Source organism: Anser cygnoides, chromosome Z (assembly GCF_040182565.1).
Source record: "Anser cygnoides isolate HZ-2024a breed goose chromosome Z, Taihu_goose_T2T_genome, whole genome shotgun sequence".
In the NCBI taxonomy this organism is placed as follows: Eukaryota; Metazoa; Chordata; class Aves; order Anseriformes; family Anatidae; genus Anser; species Anser cygnoides.
The window spans coordinates 79,301,034-79,312,910 of record NC_089912.1 but is presented as its reverse complement, the minus strand read 5'-3'; the positions used below and the strand labels follow the sequence as shown (position 1 = coordinate 79,312,910).

Sequence of the window (11,877 nt, the reverse complement as noted above, 5' to 3'; positions counted from 1 at the left end):
TCAGGTTTGTAACCAGGAGGTAGCCAAGCCCACTGGGAAGAAGTTGGCCTAAAGTGAGCTGTGATGGCCAGCCCTGGCAAGGCTGGTGCGTGGGAGAAATGTGCAGCAAAGCTATGAGAGGCGCTTAATTTCCCAGGTAGAAAGCATGGTTCTCTTTGATTTCCAGCAGCGGGGCAGCCCCCCCAGCGGCTGCACGTTGGGTGCGGAGCGCATGTCAGGAAGGGGAATTCCCTCAAGCAGTTCCATCAGAGCAGATGAGGTTTTTGTGTTAAATGTTGTTCCTTTCTTGTACACATGTGATCCCTCGGTGAAAGAGGGAACAAACTGGTTTCCAGACCCATGCCTGCAGACTGGTCTTAGATTAGGACACTTAATCTGCTTTGAAATTCTCTGGATGCCAGCATCCGAAGAAGCAGTGGCTGGTGCACTCGCTCCTTCTGCGAAAGGCAAAGCCCCACAAGTTTTCCCCAAGAAGGGCAGGAAAAAGTAGCCGATGAGGTTGTGAATCAGAACCTTTATTTAAGCAACGTTTGAGAGAGACGTGTGGTGGGGTGAGGTGGCGGGGAGACGTGCCGAGCTCTCAATGTCCAAAGGCGCGGAGCCCGTTGGCGTGCTTGTAGGACCGGACCATGGCAGGGTAGAGACGGGGTCCTTGTGTGCTTTCTTCTCCTTCAGTGGCTGTGGTTGTAGAAAGCTGCACCAGCCTTCAGGCCAGTGGCCGCAGAGGGAGAGGGCAGAGGAGGGAAAGGACAGCGGCAGACCTTGCTCTGCTCTGGGCTTTGTGATGGGGTAAGAAAGGAAAATGATCAAAAAGAGCAACCCCAGCCCACAGCCAGGGGCAGCCCCTGCACCCCTGAGCAAGGCTCTCCCAGCCTCACTCCAAGGCCGTCCATCTCACGTCTCCCTGGCGGCCAGGAGATGCCCATCATAACCCAACCGTGTCGTCTTCTGGTATGGTGTGAGACCATGGTGGGGAATGGGTTGGGGCTGTCTTATCTGTCCTGTAGAGCGTTGGCAGTTCTTCCTGCCAGCTGAGTTCTCAAGGGGAGAGAGGCCAGGAGTGATCCGTGGTCTGGTCCCATCGCTGTCTGAGTCTGGCTTTAATAAGAGAAGGAACAAACCGCGGAGCATCTTCCTGTGACCACAGGCTGTCCAAGGCTCTCCAGCATCTCACCACGTATGTCCCTCTGCCATCGTCCTGATGGAGCGGTCACTGCCGTCCTGGCCAATCGTGTCACCTTCCTGCTTGCTGTGGACCCTGGTGGGTGTGGGTTGGGGCGATCTTACCTGTCCTATAGAGCATTGGCAGCTCTTCCTTCCAGCTGAGAGGTCAAGAGCAGCGAGGCCAGGATTGTGCTGTGGTTTTGTCCCATCGCTGTGTGTTTCTGGCTGAAAGAGAAGAAGCACCAAACGGAGCAGCATCCCCCGGTGACCACGGGCAGCCCCTGCCTCTCTGCCCAAGAGTCTCTAGCGTCTCACCGAGGCTGTCTGTGTCCCGTCGTCCTGATGGAGTGGTCACTGCCGTCCTGGCCTGAGCGTGTCACTGTCCTGCTTGCTATGAGACCGTGGTGGGGTGTGGGTTGGTACTATCTTACCTGTCCTGGAGAGCATTGACACCTTTTCCAGCTGACTTCTCAACAGGAGAGAGGCCAGGAGTGTGCCGTGGCTTCATTCCATCACTGTCAGTGTGTCCAGCTGTAATAGAGGAGGCGACAAACCGAGCAGCCACCCCCTGTCAGCACTGGAAGCCATTCCTTCCTCCCTGCACGAGGCTCTCCCAGCCTCACAACAAGGCCACCTATCTCGCATCTTCCTGATGTCCAGGAGATGTTTGTTGTAGCTCAACCCTGTCACGTTCCCACTTAGCGAGGCGAGACCGTGGTGGGGAATGGGCTGGGGCTGTCTTATCTGTCCTGGAGAGCATTCACAGCTCTTCCTGCCAGCTGAGTTCTCAAGGGGAGAGCAGCCAGGAGTATGCCATGGTCTGGTCTCGTCATGTGTGCCTGGCTTTAATGAGAGAAGGAACAAACCGCGCAGCATCCCCCTGTGACCACGGGCTGCCCAAGGGTCTCCAGCATCTCACCAAAGCCGTCCCTCTCCCGTCGTTCTGACGGACCAGTAACTGCCGTCCTGGCCTGAGCATGTCACCTGGCTGCTTGCTGTGACAGCATGGTAGGGTGCGGGTTGGGGTGATGTTACCTGTCCTGTAGAGTGTGGACAATTGTCAGGCACAGTGCTGGAAAGGAGTGGCCAGGTGTGTGCGGTGGTTTGGTTCGGTCAGTGTCCTGTAGGGTGCTGAAAGCCATTTGAGGTGTGGGCCTGAGGAGAGAGGAGAGACGAGCTGAGTTCCTCTGGCTGAGTGTGTGTCCAGAGCTGAGGCTGGAGCAGCAGGAGCAGGCAGCTGAGCAGCCTCCCTGTCAGCACGGGCAGCCATCTCAGGCCTGCGTGGCCGTTGGGGCCAGTGTTCCGGGGCCGAGGCCGTCCGCGCCCCTTTGTGACAGGGGGCACCCCCTGCCTGCTGTGACACGGGCAGTGCATCACTGCGGGGTGGCAGCAGGTGATACGGAGCCCAGGCCTGGGCCGGGGGGTGGAAAAGGCGCCCAGGGGTGTGTGCAGGGCTGCAGGGCCGTGCCAGCAGGCTGTGGGAGCGTGCTGGGGTCCGGGTGGGGCTGTGCTGCCTGCCCTGCAGAGCTCTGAGAGCTCCCCGCCGAGGGGGAGAGGCCAGGAGCGTGTCCCGGTTCGGTCCCATCGCTGCCTGTGCGTGCGGCTGGAAGAGGAGAGGCAAGCAGAGAGGAGCCCCCCGGCTGCCCCCCATCGCCGCGCAGGGGGACACGTCTGTTCCTGCCCACCGTGGAAGCACGAAGGAAGAACTAAGTGAATAATAAACATGGAAAAGCCCAAAGCCCCGGGTTGTGATTCTGGGGAGGGGAATCGAGTAGCTGTAGCAGAAGTTGCTTTGAAATGAACTTTATTTCAGCTAAAGAGTAAAGTTGAGGAAAAACTAAGAAATCCCAAAACTCTACTAAAAATGAAAGCAACTGAAGTGGTGTCAATTTTATACGTCATTTGCAGGGACACTTCCCTTAACAGAAAGGATACTCCTAAAGGAAACTGAAGGACATTGTTAAGATCAGTCTGACCTCTAGCCTGACCTCTTTGTGTGACCAAAATCAGTCCAATTCTGGTCAAAATTCTGCCTGACGTCGTGCAAGGGGGCTCCGCTGAAGCCAGCGGAGTTCCCCACGCAGTGGGTCCCCAGCCCCAGCGACAGACTTCAGTGACCCTTGTTGGTCGCTTACCAGGACAAAGTGGCATTTGGCTTCGTTTGACCATAAGTGAATGCACGGAGCTTGCAGAGCAGCTTCCGTGTTGCTGCATGAGCACATCAGGCCGTTGGGAAGTTCAGCCCGCGTTCTTGCGGAGAGCCAGGTTAGAATAAAGCAGGCAATTGTAATGGGAATGAGGGAACACTGCCTGGATGGCCTGCTGCCTCCCCACAAGAAAGAGAAGGCATTTCTATACAGAGTATTTTCTCCTCCTTTCCCTACCTACAAATACTGAACGTGTAAGAGTAAGTCAGAGGTTTCTTCCCCAGGAAAAAGAGGGGGAAAGTGTGCTGAAGGGCACGGCACATTGCAGAGAACAGTGACCCATCTGGAGGCGAGAGAGGCTGCAGCGCGCAGTGGGAGGCACACCCAAGGCTGTCCAACGTGGCCCTGGATCCCGCTGAACAAAACTGCTGTCAGGGACGTTGCAGCTCTCAGCTCCCAGCTGTTCCAGCCCAGGGTTTCCTCTTCCCTTGCCCCTCAGGGTGCAGCAGGCTGCGGTTTGCCAGCTTTGCCATGTTCTTCGGCTTTCTCTCTGGAAAAAGGCATTCTTGGCATTCCATTTTTGCCTCTGCAGGGGGAGTCCCTCGTGGCACCTTTGGCCCAGGCTGGGTCAGCTGGAGCACCTCCCCACAATCTGCGGGGCGGAGGGGGGAATGGCAGCCCTCTGGGGAGAGGCTGGCGGTGGTGTGGCATGGACAAGGCTCAGGCGGCTGGAGCGCAAGCACGCTGTGCAGTGGCTGATGAGCCCCTTGTGCGCAGCGAGGTGCGGGGGGGGTTCTGTCCTTGCAAGGCTCTGCAGAGATGTTCCTCTGAACCACGTGTGGCTGGAAACATGCCTGCTGTTTTAATCCAGTTCAATTTAACTGGAGTTAAATCCAGGTGGAGGCCGGTCACTACTGGCGTCCCGCAGGGCTCAGTACTAGGGCCAGTTCTCTTTAATATCTTTATCGATGATCTAGATGAGGGCATTCAGTGCACCCTCAGTAAGTTTGCAGACAACACCAAGGTAGGTGCATGTGTCGGTCTGCTCGAGGGTAGAAAGGTTCTGTAGGTTCCCTCCCAGCGCAGGTCTGTGTTTCAGTGCATGGGGCATTTCTGGATGCGTCTCCTACAAGAGTCGGGAACGTGAGTGTGCAAAAGTAGCGCCGTCCCCTGGGCTTTTGTTTTTAATCAGTCCCAGTTTGTTTCTGGCAGTCAGGTTTGTAACCAGGAGGTAGCCAAGCTGACTAGGAAGAAGGTGGCCTAAAGTGAGCTGTGATGGCCAGCCCTGGCAAGGCTGGTGCATGCAAGAAATGTGCAGCAAAGCTATGAGAGGCGCTTAATTTCCCAGGTAGAAAGCATGGTTCTCTTTGATTTCCAGCAGCGGGGCAGCCCCCCCAGCGGCTGCACGTTGGGTGCGGAGCGCATGTCAGGAAGGGGAATTTCCTCAAGCAGTTCCATCAGAGCAGATGAGGTTTTTGTGTTAAGTGTTCTTCCTTCCTTATACACATGTGGTCCCTTGGTAAAAGAGGGAGCAAACTGGTTTCCAGACCCACGCCTGCAGACACCGGTCTTAAATTAGGACCCTTAATCTGCTTTGAAATACTCTTGATGCCAGTGTCTGAAGAAGAGGAGGCTGGTGCACTCGCTCCTTCTGCAAAAGGCAAAGCCCCCCAAGGTTTCCCCAGGAAGGGCAGGAAAAAGCAGCCGATGAGGTTGTGAATCAGAACGTTTATTTGAGCAACATTAGAGAGAGACATGGGATGGGGTGGGGTGGCGTGGAGGCGTGCCGAGCTCTCTTTGTCCATAGCTGCAGGGCCCGTTGTTGTGCTTGTAGGACCACAGTAGGGTAGAGACAGGGTCCTTGTGTGCTTCCTGCTCCTTCGGTGGCTGCGGTTGTAGAAAGCTGCAGCAGCTTTCAGGTCAGTGGCCGTGGATGGATTGGGCAGAGGAGGGAAGGGAGAGTGGCACACCTTGGTGTGCTCGGGGCTCTGTGATGGGGTGAGAAAGGAAAATGATCAAAAAGAGCAGCCCCAGCCCATGGCCAGGAGCAGTCCCAGCCTCCCTGCGTGAGGCACTCGCAGCCTGACAGCAAGGCCGTCCTGCCTGTGTCTCCCTGACAGCCAAGAGTCAGCCGTGTTGGGCCAAGCCCATCACCTTCCCGCAGGCAGTGAGACCGGGGAGGGGAATGGGTTGCGGTGATCTTATCTGTCCTGGAGAGCGTGGTGAATTCTCCATCAGAGTGCTGGAAGAGAGAGGCCAGGAGTGTGCCATGGCTTCATTCCCTCACTCTCAGTGAGTCCACCTGTAACAGAGGAGGTGACAAACAGAGCAGCCACCCCCTGCCAACACTGAAAGCCATCCCTTCCTCCCTGAGCAAGGCTCTCCCAGCCTCACTCCAAGGCTGTCCATCTCACGTCTCCCTGACGGCCAGGAGATGCCCCTCGTAGCCCAACCGTGTCATCTTCTGGCATGGTGTGAGACTGTGGTGGGGTATGGCTTTGGGATCGCTTACGTGTCCTGTAGAGTGTTGGCAGCTCTTCCTTCCAGCTGAATTCTCAAGGGCAGCGAGGCCAGGAGCGTGCCGTGGTCTTGTCCCATCGCTGTGTGTTTCTGGCTGAAAGAGAAGAAGCACCAAACGGAGCAGCATCCCCCTGTGACCACGGGCAGCCCCTGCCTCTCTGCCCAAGAGTCTCTAGCGTCTCACCGAGGCTGTCCGTGTCCCGTCGTCCTGATGGAGCGGTCACTGCCGTCCTGGCCCGAGCGTGTCACCTGTCTGTCTGCTGTGGACTGTGGTGGGTGTGGGTTGGGGTGATCTTACCTGTCCTGTAGAGCGTTGGCAGCTCTTCCTTCCAGCTGAGTGGTCGAGGGCAGTGAGGCCAGGATCGTGCCATGGTCTGGTCCCATCGCTGTGTGTGTTTCCAGCTGTAAGAGAGGAAGCCAAAAGAGAGCAGCCTTCCCCTGTGGCCAGGAGCAGACCATGCCTCCCAGCCTAAGGCTCTCCCAGCCTGACATTAATGCCGTCCAGCCTGTGTCTCCTGACAGCCAAGAGTCAGCTGTGTTGGGCCAAGCCATCACCGCCCGGCCGGCAGTGAGACCATGGTGGGGAATGGGATGGGGCTGTCTTATCTGTCCTGTAGAGTGCTGGCATCTTTTCGAGCTGAGTTGTCAAGGGGAGAGAGGCCAGGAGTGTGCTGTGGTCTGGTCCCATCGCTGTGTGTTTCTGGCTGAAAGAGAAGAAGCACCAAACGGAGCAGCATCCCCCTGTGACCACGGGCAGCCCCTGCCTCTCTGCCCAAGAGTCTCTAGCGTCTCACCGAGGCTGTCCGTGTCCCGTCGTCCTGATGGAGCCGTCACTGCCGTCCTGGCCCGAGCGTGTCACCTGTCTGCTTGCTATGAGATCATGGTAGGGTGCGGGTTGGGGTGATGTTACCTGTCCTGTAGAGCGTGGACTATTGTCTGGCACAGTGCTGGAAAGGAGTGGCCAGGTGTGTGCGGTGGTTTGGTTCGGTCAGTGTCCTGTAGGGTGCTGAAAGCCATTTGAGGTGTGGGCCTGAGGAGAGAGGAGAGACGAGCTGAGTTCCTCTGGCTGAGTGTGTGTCCAGAGCTGAGGCTGGAGCAGCAGGAGCAGGCAGCTGAGCAGCCTCCCTGTCAGCACGGGCAGCCGTCTCAGGCCTGCATGGCCGTTGGGGCCAGTGTTCCGGGGCCGAGGCCGTCCGCGCCCCTTTGTGACAGGGGGCACCCCCTGCCTGCTGTGACACGGGCAGTGCATCACTGCGGGGTGGCAGCAGGTGATACGGAGCCCAGGCCTGGGCCGGGTGGTGGAAAAGGCGCCCAGGGGTGTGTGCAGGGCTGCGGGGCCGTGCCAGCAGGCTGTGGGAGTGTGCTGGGGTCCGGGTGGGGCTGTGCTGCCTGCCCTGCAGAGCTCTGAGAGCTCCCCGCCGAGGGGGAGAGGCCAGGAGCGTGTCCCGGTTCCGTCCCATCGCTGCCTGTGCGTGCGGCTGGAAGAGGAGAGGCAAGCAGAGAGGAGCCCCCCGGCTGCCCCCCATCGCCGCGCAGGGGGACACGTCTGTTCCTGCCCACCGTGGAAGCACGAAGGAAGAACTAAGTGAATAATAAACATGGAAAAGCCCAAAGCCCCGGGTTGTGATTCTGGGGAGGGGAATCGAGTAGCTGTAGCAGAAATTGCTTTGAAATGAACTTTATTTCAGCTAAAGAGTAAAGTTGAGGAAAAACTAAGAAATCCCAAAATTCTACTACAAATAAAAGCAGCTGAAGTGGTGTCAATTTTATACGTCATTTGCAGGGACACTTCCCTTAACAGAAAGGATACTCCTAAAGGAAACTGAAGGACATTGTTAAGATCAGTCTGACCTCTAGTCTTGGTGTGACCAAAATCAGTCCAATTCTGGTCAGAATTCTGCCTGACGTCATGCAGAGGGGCTCTGCTGAAGCCAGCGGAGCTCCCCATGCAGTGGGTCCCCAGCCCCAGCGACAGACTTCAGTGACCCTTGTTGGTCGCTTACCAGGACAAAGTGGCATTTGGCTTCGTTTGACCATAAGTGAATGCACGGAGCTTGCAGAGCAGCTTCCATGTTGCTGCATGAGCACATCAGGCCGTTGGGAAGTTCAGCCCGCGTTCTTGCGGAGAGCCAGGTTAGAATAAAGCAGGCAATTGTAATGGGAATGAGGGAACACTGCCTGGATGGCCTGCTGCCTCCCCACAAGAAAGAGAAGGCATTTCTATACAGAGTATTTTCTCCTCCTTTCCCTACCCACAAATACCGAACGTGTAAGAGTAAGTCAGAGGTTTCTTCCCCAGGAAAAAGACGGGGAAAGTGTGCTGAGGGGCACGGAACGTTGCAGAGAACAGTGACCCATCTGGAGGCGAGAGAGGCTGCAGCGCGCAGTGGGAGGCACACCCAAGGCTGTCCAACGTGGCCCTGGATCCCGCTGAACAAAACTGCTGTCAGGGACGTTGCAGCTCTCAGCTCCCAGCTGTTCCAGCCCAGGGTTTGCTCTTCCCTTGCCCCTCAGGGTGCAGCAGGCTGCGGTTTGCCAGCTTTGCCATGTTCTTCGGCTTTCTCTCTGGAAAAAGGCATTCTTGGCATTCCATTTTTGCCTCTGCAGGGGGAGTCCCTCGTGGCACCTTTGGCCCAGGCTGGGTCAGCTGGAGCACCTCCCCACAATCTGTGGGGCGGAGGGGGGAATGGCAGCCCTCTGGGGAGAGGCTGGCGGTGGTGTGGCACGCACAAGGCTCAGCCGGCTGGAGCGCAAGCACGCTGTGCAGTGGCTGCTGAGCCCCTTGTGCGCAGCGAGGTGCCGGGGGTGGTTCTGTCCTTGCAAGGCTCTGCAGAGATGTTCCTCTGAACCACGTGTGGCTGGAAGCACACCTGCTGTTGTAATCCAGTTAAATTTAACTGGAATTAAATCCAGTTGGAGGCCGGTCACTAGTGGAATCCCCCAGGGCTCAGTACTAGGGCCAGTTCTCTTTAATATCTTTATCGATGATCTAGATGAGGGCATTCAGTGCACCCTCAGTAAGTTTGCAGACAACACCAAGGTAGGTGCATGTGTCGGTCTGCTCGAGGGTAGAAAGGTTCTGTAGGTTCCCTCCCAGCGCAGGTCTGTGTTTCAGTGCATGGGGCGTTTCTGGATGCGTCTCCTACAAGAGTCGGGAGCGTGAGTGTGCAAAAGTAGCGCCGTCCCCTGGGCTTTTGTTTTTAATCAGCCCCAGTTTGCTTCTGGCAGTCAGGTTTGTAACCAGGAGGTAGCCAAGCCCGCTGGGAAGAAGTTGGCCTAAAGTGAGCTGTGATGGCCAGCCCTGGCAAGGCTGGTGCATGCAAGAAATGTGCAGCAAAGCTATGAGAGGCGCTTAATTTCCCAGGTAGAAAGCATGGTTCTCTTTGATTTCCAGCAGCGGGGCAGCCCCCCCAGCGGCTGCACGTTGGGTGCGGAGCGCATGTCAGGAAGGGGAATTTCCTCAAGCAGTTCCATCAGAGCAGATGAGGTTTTTGTGTTAAGTGTTCTTCCTTCCTTATACACATGTGGTCCCTTGGTAAAAGAGGGAGCAAACTGGTTTCCAGACCCACGCCTGCAGACACCGGTCTTAAATTAGGACCCTTAATCTGCTTTGAAATACTCTTGATGCCAGTGTCTGAAGAAGAGGAGGCTGGTGCACTCGCTCCTTCTGCAAAAGGCAAAGCCCCCCAAGGTTTCCCCAGGAAGGGCAGGAAAAAGCAGCCGATGAGGTTGTGAATCAGAACGTTTATTTGAGCAACATTAGAGAGAGACATGGGATGGGGTGGGGTGGCGTGGAGGCGTGCCGAGCTCTCTTTGTCCATAGCTGCAGGGCCCGTTGTTGTGCTTGTAGGACCACAGTAGGGTAGAGACGGGGTCCTTGTGTGCTTCCTGCTCCTTCGGTGGCTGCGGTTGTAGAAAGCTGCAGCAGCTTTCAGGTCAGTGGCCGTGGATGGATTGGGCAGAGGAGGGAAGGGAGAGTGGCACACCTTGGTGTGCTCGGGGCTCTGTGATGGGGTGAGAAAGGAAAATGATCAAAAAGAGCAGCCCCAGCCCATGGCCAGGAGCAGTCCCAGCCTCCCTGCGTGAGGCACTCGCAGCCTGACAGCAAGGCCGTCCTGCCTGTGTCTCCCTGACAGCCAAGAGTCAGCCGTGTTGGGCCAAGCCCATCACCTTCCCGCAGGCAGTGAGACCGGGGAGGGGAATGGGTTGCGGTGATCTTATCTGTCCTGGAGAGCGTGGTGAATTCTCCATCAGAGTGCTGGAAGAGAGAGGCCAGGAGTGTGCCATGGCTTCATTCCCTCACTCTCAGTGAGTCCACCTGTAACAGAGGAGGTGACAAACAGAGCAGCCACCCCCTGCCAACACTGAAAGCCATCCCTTCCTCCCTGAGCAAGGCTCTCCCAGCCTCACTCCAAGGCTGTCCATCTCACGTCTCCCTGACGGCCAGGAGATGCCCCTCGTAGCCCAACCGTGTCATCTTCTGGCATGGTGTGAGACTGTGGTGGGGTATGGCTTTGGGATCGCTTACGTGTCCTGTAGAGTGTTGGCAGCTCTTCCTTCCAGCTGAATTCTCAAGGGCAGCGAGGCCAGGAGCGTGCCGTGGTCTTGTCCCATCGCTGTGTGTTTCTGGCTGAAAGAGAAGAAGCACCAAACGGAGCAGCATCCCCCTGTGACCACGGGCAGCCCCTGCCTCTCTGCCCAAGAGTCTCTAGCGTCTCACCGAGGCTGTCCGTGTCCCGTCGTCCTGATGGAGCGGTCACTGCCGTCCTGGCCCGAGCGTGTCACCTGTCTGTCTGCTGTGGACCATGGTGGGTGTGGGTTGGGGTGATCTTACCTGTCCTGTAGAGCGTTGGCAGCTCTTCCTTCCAGCTGAGTGGTCGAGGGCAGTGAGGCCAGGATCGTGCCATGGTCTGGTCCCATCGCTGTGTGTGTTTCCAGCTGTAAGAGAGGAAGCCAAAAGAGAGCAGCCTTCCCCTGTGGCCAGGAGCAGACCATGCCTCCCAGCCTAAGGCTCTCCCAGCCTGACATTAATGCCGTCCAGCCTGTGTCTCCTGACAGCCAAGAGTCAGCTGTGTTGGGCCAAGCCATCACCGTCCAGCTGGCAGTGAGACCATGGTGGGGAATGGGATGGGGCTGTCTTATCTGTCCTGTAGAGTGCTGGCATCTTTTCGAGCTGAGTTGTCAAGGGGAGAGAGGCCAGGAGTGTGCTGTGGTCTGGTCCCATCGCTGCGTGATTCTGGCTGAAAGAGAAGAAGCACCAAACGGAGCAGCATCCCCCTGTGACCACGGGCAGCCCCTGCCTCTCTGCCCAAGAGTCTCTAGCGTCTCACCAAGGCTGTCCGTGTCCCGTCGTCCTGATGGAGCCGTCACTGCCATCCTGGCCCGAGCGTGTCACCTGTCTGCTTGCTATGAGATCATGGTAGGGTGCGGGTTGGGGTGATGTTACCTGTCCTGTAGAGCGTGGACTATTGTGTGGCACAGTGCTGGAAAGGAGTGGCCAGGAGTGTGCCGTGGTTTGGTTCGGTCAGTGTCCTGTAGGGTGCTGAAAGCCGTTTGAGGTGTGGGCCTGAGGAGAGAGGAGAGACGAGCTGAGTTCCTCTGGCTGAGTGTGTGTCCAGAGCTGAGGCTGGAGCAGCAGGAGCAGGCAGCTGAGCAGCCTCCCTGTCAGCACGGGCAGCCATCTCAGGCCTGCGTGGCCGTTGGGGCCAGTGTTCCGGGGCCGAGGCCGTCCGCGCCCCTTTGTGACAGGGGGCACCCCCTGCCTGCTGTGACACGGGCAGTGCATCACTGCGGGGTGGCAGCAGGTGATACGGAGCCCAGGCCTGGGCCGGGTGGTGGAAAAGGCACCCAGGGGTGTGTGCAGGGCTGCGGGGCCGTGCCAGCAGGCTGTGGGAGCGTGCTGGGGTCCGGGTGGGGCTGTGCTGCCTGCCCTGCAGAGCTCTGAGAGCTCCCCGCCGAGGGGGAGAGGCCAGGAGCGTGTCCCGGTTCCGTCCCATCGCTGCCTGTGCGTGCGGCTGGAAGAGGAGAGGCAAGCAGAGAGGAGCCC

The 11,877-nt window shown here is 57.6% G+C and overlaps 1 long non-coding RNA gene across 1 annotated transcript; it reads right to left on the bottom strand.

Moving 5' to 3' along the window:
* Positions 1 to 9,560: 9,560 nt before the first annotated feature.
* LOC136789093 (uncharacterized) lies at positions 9,561 to 10,785 on the bottom strand. Its single transcript, XR_010827875.1, has 2 exons — positions 10,360 to 10,785; positions 9,561 to 10,149 (listed from the first exon to the last, which is right to left on the bottom strand). It is a non-coding gene; the product is annotated as an uncharacterized lncRNA (long non-coding RNA).
* Between the last annotated feature and the right edge of the window lie 1,092 nt (positions 10,786 to 11,877).